This window comes from Mauremys mutica, chromosome 1, assembly GCF_020497125.1.
Source record: "Mauremys mutica isolate MM-2020 ecotype Southern chromosome 1, ASM2049712v1, whole genome shotgun sequence".
Lineage (NCBI taxonomy): Eukaryota > Metazoa > Chordata > Testudines > Geoemydidae > Mauremys > Mauremys mutica.
The window spans coordinates 345,297,769-345,306,286 of NC_059072.1; the positions used below are offsets into that span (position 1 = coordinate 345,297,769).

Consider the following 8,518-nt stretch of genomic DNA (forward strand, 5'->3'; position numbering starts at 1 on the left):
ATTGTTTTTCGTCTGCTTGTGCCCTTTGCTGCTCCTTTAAGCTATATGAAGTTGGCTTTGCAAAGTTTTGTTGAGACTCTCTCTGCTTGCATTTTATTTTGGAAATATCAGGCCTTGGCTTGCTTCCCTTTATGTTGTTGTAGGGGTTTGGCAAGATCTTTGGGAGGACCATGCTGGAGACATCCCAGGAGGTTGAAACCAGAGTTGCAGCTGTCCCAGCACCCAACTGACAGGATGAAGCACCGGGCAGAGGCTAGGGGCTGTGTGTTGTATAGGTGTATTCTATTCTTAGCAGTTCTGTCTACACTGCAGCTGTGAGATGTAATGTCTAGCTAAGGTAGACGTACATGCACTAGTTGTAATTGAGTTAGCACTCTAAAAAATAGCAGTGTGGCTGCAGCACCATGGACACTGGTTCAGGCTAGCCACTTTCACAGGTACCTATGATCTCAAACAGGACTGTACACAGGCAGCTAGCCGGAGCCGCTGCCCATGCCACCAGGACCACACTGCTATTTTTAGCACACCAGCTCAATCAAAGCTAGTGCGTGTACATCTACCCTAGCTAGGAATTACACCTCCCAGTTGCATTGCACATGTCCCCATATACTACAGGCTAGAAGAGCAACAGCTCAGGTTTCAGCATCCTTTCGTGTCACCAGACAAAGTCTTCAAGGAACCTCCGTAGCTTGGTCATGTTGTAAATATGTACTGCCAAAAGCAGGGAACCATTCACTCTGCTGCTGTAGAGAGAGCATTCAACCAACTTTATTAATCATCTGCACTACAAACCTAACACAAGCAATAGCATCTAGGGGGAGGGATAGCTCAGTGGTTTGAGCATTGACCTGTTAACTCCAGGATTGTGAATTCAATCCCTAAGGGGCCCATTTAAAGATCTGGGGTAAAAACCTGTCTGGGGATTGGTCCTACTTTGAGCAGAGGGTTGGAATAGATAATCTCCTGAGATTCTATGATTTACTATGCACAAACTCTGACATGGCTGTAAAAAAGGTAAAGTGCTCTACTACTGAGGTTTGAAGGACACTGTATCCTCCACAAAAAGAGATGAATAAGGATCTGATCTTCAATGTAACATATTGTACAAGTAAATAAAGTAACCTTTCTGAAACTATCATTATGCTTTATAAAGCATCAGGACAGGAGATACACTGTTTCTTAAACTTTTTTATTTTACAATGAGAAGAGTATTTATGGAAACAGTTATCAAAGGGAACAATAAAAAGATGGAGCCCAATCCCCAGTGCATTAGTCTGGTGTTAAAGTAGTGAAACTCCACTGAAATCAGCTGCAGTAACACAGAGGGGGCTTGGGCCCCTAGGATCCTATTCAGTCCCAATGACCTTTGTGGAATTCTAGCCCCATACAGCACGCCTGAATTTGTCCAATAGTGTTAGTTTTATAATGAAATGTTAACTCGCTTAGTAATCCATTGTCAAAATCCCTGTCTATGCATTGTCACTGGTCTGCATTCTTTAAAGGGACGGTATTCCTTTTAGATGTGACCAAATAAGTGAAGGGCCTGACTATTTGTGCTCAGCAAAGTTCCCATGGCATTTCAAATTGAGTTATTTAGGGTTTGTAAACCCCAGGTACTATGGCAGATTCTAGTTTGGCTCAGATACCAATTTCAACAAACATACTTATCTCCTTTCTTAAGTCACCTTTAATGGGGCCTGATTTTCAGAAAGGGCTGAGCATGTGAAGCAGGTTCATGCACACTGAAAATCATCTTCTGGTGTCATAAATCAGGCAGCCAAAATCTGACGTACTCAAACTTCATTTTTGAAAAGTTAGTTCCATATTTCCAGGAGGAATGATTTCATACATTGGGGTGGTTGTAGTCATTTGGCTTTTGATCTTATTTCTCCTCATGCGTCCAAGATGCACAAAAACATCCCTAGAATAGTTTATTTGTTGAAAACATATCATGTGTTATGCTCTAACAGTAGCTATCAATCATAAGAGACTGGCTGACAGCACATTGAAAACTTTGGAAACTGCTATATTAACAGCAAGTTCTGATTACAAAATATAGCAATATACACCTCTACCTCGATATAATGCTCTCCTCGGGAGCCAAAAAATCTTACAGCGTTATAGGTGAATTCGCGTTATAGCGAACTTACCGGTACTTTGATCCACTGGAGCACTCAGCACCCCCCCCCCAGAGCAGTGCTTTACCGCGTTGTATCCAAATTCATGTTATATCAGGTAGAGGTGTACTATGCATTTCCATCCCCTCTTTTTTCATTATTTCAGACATTTAATAAAAACAGTTTATTAAGTTAGGTTTTAAGCATTTATTTCTACTGTTTTTTATTTCTCCACATGTTCACCTGGTCCAAGAAGTCTTTAGGAAGCCAATGAATATCGATGAGGTTGGCCCACAGTCTTATATTTTCATTTCATGCCCATAGCAACCAGTTGTCAGTTGGGGACCTATTTATTGCCCTTGAAAGGGGATTAATTGGATGATCTAGATAGTCATTTCAACTGTCGCTGTAAATGACAATACCACTGATGTACACCGTGGCATGTTGCCCAGGAGATTGGAGTATGCAATCCATCAGGTATTGGAATGACATGGATACACAAACACCAAAATAGTATGGTCTTGAAATGATATTGGCTGAATGGGGTGGAGAATAAAGTCTTTTCTTGTGATTTGGGTGTCAAAGGAATCTTCCAATACCACTCTTGACCTGACAAAGGGGGGATATATTTGGTGGCCTCTAATCTCTCCAGCAACTTGTCCACTCTAGACATAGCATATGTGTCAAATGCCGATAGCATATTTATTTTCTGGAAATCAATGGAAAAATGGGTCGATCCGTTCAGGTTTGGCACAAGTACAATGAGATTCCTCCACACACTGGGATATAGACATACATCACCATGTAAGTACTGGAAATAGATGGTACCTACAAAGGAGTCTCCACGCCCTGCTAGCTGTTTCCTAACCAATGTTTGGCTGCAGTCCTGATACCTCTATCCCATTAACCTATACTGGGATTGATGTCTTTTCCGAGCCCTGGTGTAAGCTGTTCATGGCTGCCATTACAATTGCAGTCCATGAAGGGGCAGTCACAGTGGAAATGACCATGCTGTCCACAAACAAAACAGCTTCCCATCAAGGTATTGCCCTCATCCCCTTGCTCATCAAAGGGAAGATGGATGCCCATGGAGGGGCCTCATTTGGGATCAGGCTTTTCCATGGCTTTATAGTCTACATGATGTTAGATCTCCAAGATCTGCAATAGCTGTGGGTTGTCCATGGATTTGGGTAAGATATATAGTTTTCCAGAGGCCACCCTCTTCATCTGGCCCACATGTCTGCAGGAAGCAATCCTCTGAGATAGATGGCTTCAGGCCTCAAAGATTCAGTGACTGCCTTATAATTCTCCATCGGGCTCACCACATCAGCTGGTATCTTGGGTCTAGGTCGCAACAACCATTCTGGTCCCGCTGCCAGGAGGATCTGCGTGAACTGCTCCAGTACAATCTTTTCAGCCACCTAGTTGGAGTTAGAGTCATCAACATTTCAGAAGGGTCTGGGCCACTGCTCAAGGTCAGGTCCTCAGTGGGTCTTTCTCCCAGCAAAAGCACTCTTGGGTTTTGGCTGTGATGTCAAAGATGTTAAGATGGCCGCCTTGACCCATGGCCATGGCATCAAGACCATGGGTATGGGGCTTTTGCCGGCTCCATTAGACAGTGTGCCAACAAAAAGTGCCATAACTAGGCATTTTAGCACCTAAAATGAGGGATGAGCAAGCATATTTGCCTCTCTACTAGAGCCCGTCATGGGAATATTTTTTAATCCTGCCCTCCCACCCCAGGAGACAGAAATGAGATTAAAAGAATAGTCCTCCCACACCACAAACAACATGAATGCCCTGGGCAGCAGCCACTGCTCTCTGGCTGCCTAGTTCTGAATGCAGTGCCACCACCGGGGGCAACAGTGAAGAAATAAGGGTGGGCCATGCCACCCTTATTTGTATGCTGCCTTCAGAGCTGGATGGTTGGAGAGTGGTGACTACTGTATGGCTGCTCGGCTTTTCAGGCAGCGCCGCCACCAGCAGCAGCACGGAAGTAAGAGTGACAGGGTATGGTATTGCAATCCCTACTTCTGCGCTGCTGTTGGAGGCTGCACTGCCTTCAGAGCTGGGCGGCTGGATAGCAGTGGCTGCTGGCCACTGAGTTCTAATGGAAGGAAGAGGAGAGTCAGATCCATTAGCCTTCTACTGTCAGCTCCCGGTCTCCCCTGGGCCAGGAGTCTCTGTCCACCAAGTCCCTCTGCAGGAGATGCTGGGGGAGAGGAGCTAGAGCTACATTCTTAATTCTCACTGCCCCCAAGGGAGCCTGGAGCAAAGGGATGTGGGCAGGGCCCTCCATGAGGACTTGCTGCCCCAGCTGCTTCAGGATGACAAGAAGGGACCTAAGGCTAGGCCCAAACCTGGCAGGAGCAGGGGCTGGAGCATGGTATCCTGGAAGGCCCAGGCTCCTACTTAGGCAGGAAAAGAAGAACGTGACTGAAACCTATCTCATTCCCTGGTCTGACTCTGCCTCCGCCAGGGGAACATTCCTAGCCCACAGCCCCTGCAGCAGCAGATCGTACTGTCTGTCAGAGCCAGCCCACTTACACCTAAGGTCAGGACGCTGGGGTCAGAGGTCACTTACATCAAATTCAGGGAGGGCGATGGTGAATTGGAGCAGGGCTGTACTGCTCCTTATGGCCCTGGCTTTCTCCTGGGACACTCTGGTCCTGTTCCAGAAGTTGACATGCTGTGGTGGAAGGAGGCAGGTCAGCGTCAATGGGCAGGTGCACATGCTGTGCAAATGAGCCCCTCCCCAAGGGGCTAAGACTTCGTGTTGTCACTGGCTTTTTCCTAGAGAAACAGGAGGCTCTCCAGGGAATCAGCCCATATCTCCTAAGGGCACTGAGATAACTGGGGGGGCGGGGGATTGTCCTCACAGTCACTCCCTTCATCCCATAAAGCACTTTAGAGCTGGGGATGGGCAAGGGGTGTGTCTCCTTCCTGATGAGCTGTTCATGAATCAGGAGTTCAGAGAGGATGGGACCTGCCCCGACACTGAACACTGTCCCAGTCTGGAGAGACAATGGCAAGTTGTGACCTGCAGGATACAAGCATTGTCCTAGGTGCAACAATCCCTTTCTAAAGCTCCACGATCACTGAATCTTGTTGATTTCAGACCAATTCTCCAATTTGTCAAGGGCATTTTGAATTCTAATCCTGTGCTCCAAAGTGCTTGGTGTCATCTGCAAATTTTATAAATGTACTCTCCTCGCTATTATCGAAATCATTACTAAAAATATCAAATAGTGCTGGACCCAGACTGACCCCTGCAGAATCCCACTAGTTACGCTCTTTCATTTTGACAGCCAAACATTGGTACCTACTCTTGGAGTATGGTCTTTCAACCTGTTGTGCACCCACATTATAGTAATTTCATCTAGGCCACATTTCCCCAGTTTGCTTATGAGATTGTCATATGGGACTGTGTCAAAAACCTTATTAACACCAAGATATATCATGTCTATTGGTTCCCCACATCCCCTAGGCCAGTGATTCTGACAAAGAAGGAAATGAGGTTGGTTTGGAATGATTTCGTCTTGACAAATCCATGCTTACTAGTCCTTATAACCCTAGGTGCTTACAAACTGATTGTTTAATAATTTGTTCCAGTATCTGTCCAGATATCAACGTGAGGCTGACTAGTCTGTATGTCCCCGGGTTCTCTTTGTTCCCCTTTTTAAACATAGATACTATCTTGTTAATGGATGTGAAGATATTCTTCTTCTAGGATCTCAGAAGAGAACTGTTGTATAGCACCTGGTTTGTTAAGGCAACAAATGCTAAGCCAGGAACCAATGGTTAAAATTTGTCCCCGACCATTTCTTGTTTCTCTAGACAAGACATTTTAGCAAAGTTTAGAATGCCTTGGCGCTCAACACCTTGAAACAACCCTTTCTCCTCCACAAAGTGCTTTATGCCCATTATCTCACCCAGACTCATTACTGCCAGGAGTTAGAGAAGTGTCCCTCTTCCCCTTGCACAGATTGGGACCCTGAGGTACAGAGAAGGGAGATGACCTACACAGCAAGGCGATGGCAGAGCCAGAGAGAAAAGCCAACTGTTCTCACTCCTGCTCTAACCAACAGACAACAAACCCTGCAGAGCTGCAGATAGAGTTGAGGAATTGAGATAATGGGAAATTTTTCATCAAAACAGTTTTCTGTTTGAAAATCCATTAAGATTAAATAAATATGTTTCTTGAAATCATAAATCGATCTGGATGAAAATTCTTTGCAAATTTTTTTTTTTTGCAAAACAAAAGCATCTCCTATTTGTCACATACTGTTAAATTGTCTCATTGCACACAAAGAACAGACACTTTGATCAAGAAAACTAGGTAAAATGCTTCAGTCTGGGCTTAATAGTTGCTCCTCGTAAAGATTTTAAAATAATAAAATAGAATTAAATAAAATAATAGAATAATAGAACATTTCTGCTATTATACAGCAGAACCCAATTATCAAATCTAATTGGGACCGGGGTCAGGTCGGATAATAAAAAATTTAGATAATCCAAAGAATGGGAAAGTGAGAGGCTGCAACACCATCTAACAGCCACAGGAAAAATGAGATGCTTCTGGACCTGTGTGTGCTGGTTGTTCAATATGGTGAGCTGCATAATGGAGGGTTGGATAAATGGGGTCCTACTGCATTGTCATAATTTTCCATGACTCAACATGACAGGACACCTCATATTATACACTGCTACTAGTGACGCTCTTGAATGTATCTTCACAAATCCCCAACCTTCACCCACCATGAAGCAGTATGAGATGATTGTTCTAATTGACAGAGGGAGAAACTAAGGCTGAGAAAGGTGAAAGGACTTGTCTGACATCATACAGCCAGTCAGTGGCAAAGCTGGGAATAGGACTCAGGAGTCCTGACTTTCAAACTGCCTGTCCTGCATGGCCGTTGTCAGGGTCTCTCTGTGAGGTCACCACCTCCCGTACTCTTTTGACCAATAAGCTGAGGTCCTGCAAAAGGCCCTTGTGATGTCACTGCCACACTCATCCTGCCCTGCAGGGCTCATGTCCTGCCCCTAGCCAGCCCCTTTGGATGTTTGAGCTGCTCCCCCTGTATCACCCCACTCATTTATTGTTAGTTCTGGGGATCAAGCAGACTACACATGAAAACATTAGAAACTGCTCAATGTGACATACTCAGTTTTTCAGAGATTTGTAGACTTTAAGGCCAGAAGAGACCGTTAGCGCATCTAATCTGACTCTCTGCATAACTCAGGCCTCTTGTATAGCACAGGAACTAGTTTTTGAGCAAAGCACACTCCAGAAAAGCATTTACTTTTCATTGGAAAACATCAGGAGATGGAGAAACCACTACTTCCCTTGGTAGTTTGGAGGATGCAGTGAGGGGAAGGGAATTGACCCCCTGGCCACACTTGTGAGTCTGCATCATAATAATATGCACAATGGAACTGCACTAAGGTGGTACAAGCAACCTTAATTCTGGTGTTTCCTAACATTTAAAGACCTGGTCTACAAACAGTTCTTTGTACATATGCAACTATTTTGGGTAGGGATGCATTTATTTATTTATTTTTACCTAAATAGTTGTCCCGACACAACTTCTAGTGTGGACACATTTATGTCTTTATAGAAGTGCCTTACACGGATATAGCTTATTCCCATAGCTGCACTGGAATAGCTAAACTGATATCAAACACCTTTACACTGACATGACAGTATGCCTGTTAGGGGGATTGTACCCTTTTAACTATACTTGTAGAGCTCAAGCAGTACAACTCTCTATTGGAAACAAGCCCCTGCTCACCAACACTCATGCACCTTTATGTTGAATTAAAACAAAAAAGTCAAGCTCTTGTTAAGAAGGAAGAGAAATTGGCTCCCCTCAGGAAAAATGACACTCAGATACTTGGCCTTCAGATACTTGGCCTTCAGAATGTCAGTGCAGAGGTGTCATGGGGTTGCTGGTCTCTTTAAGGGGAGTTTGGGCCCAGGCTACTTATGGGAAGCTAATTTAAAAGGAAAGAGCCCATATAGGCAGTTGATTGTCTGTCAAGCACCTGGACCTGATCAAAGGCCATCAGGAAGGATTCAGTTGCAAGGAGGTGCTCTTGCTGCTGCAGGAGAAGGAGAGTTATACCCCGTTAAACACTCTAAGCTGTCACGTAAAATGATGGAGTCGAAAGGGGCTCACTTTAGCCCCCAGCTCAGCCTCAGCATTATGACTCTGAGGGGCAGGAAGCTGAGGGTCCTCATCAGTAAGTGAAATCATCAGAAGATCTGATAATGAAATGTACATAGCATGGATGGATTAGCTTTGACTGTAATGCTAGCATTATGATGCATCATTCATAAGCACAATCATCAGAAATGTATTCATTTCAAAGAACTTAGTATAACCTACTGAGCTGCATTC

At 44.5% G+C, this 8,518-nt stretch overlaps 1 long non-coding RNA gene across 1 annotated transcript; it reads right to left on the reverse strand.

Annotated features, from left to right (window-relative positions):
- Positions 1-3,178: 3,178 nt before the first annotated feature.
- Positions 3,179-6,984, reverse strand: LOC123375304. The gene is made up of 3 exons (XR_006581389.1): positions 6,876-6,984; positions 4,702-4,806; positions 3,179-3,538 (listed from the first exon to the last, which is right to left on the reverse strand). It is a non-coding gene; the product is annotated as an uncharacterized LOC123375304 (long non-coding RNA).
- Positions 6,985-8,518: the final 1,534 nt, after the last annotated feature.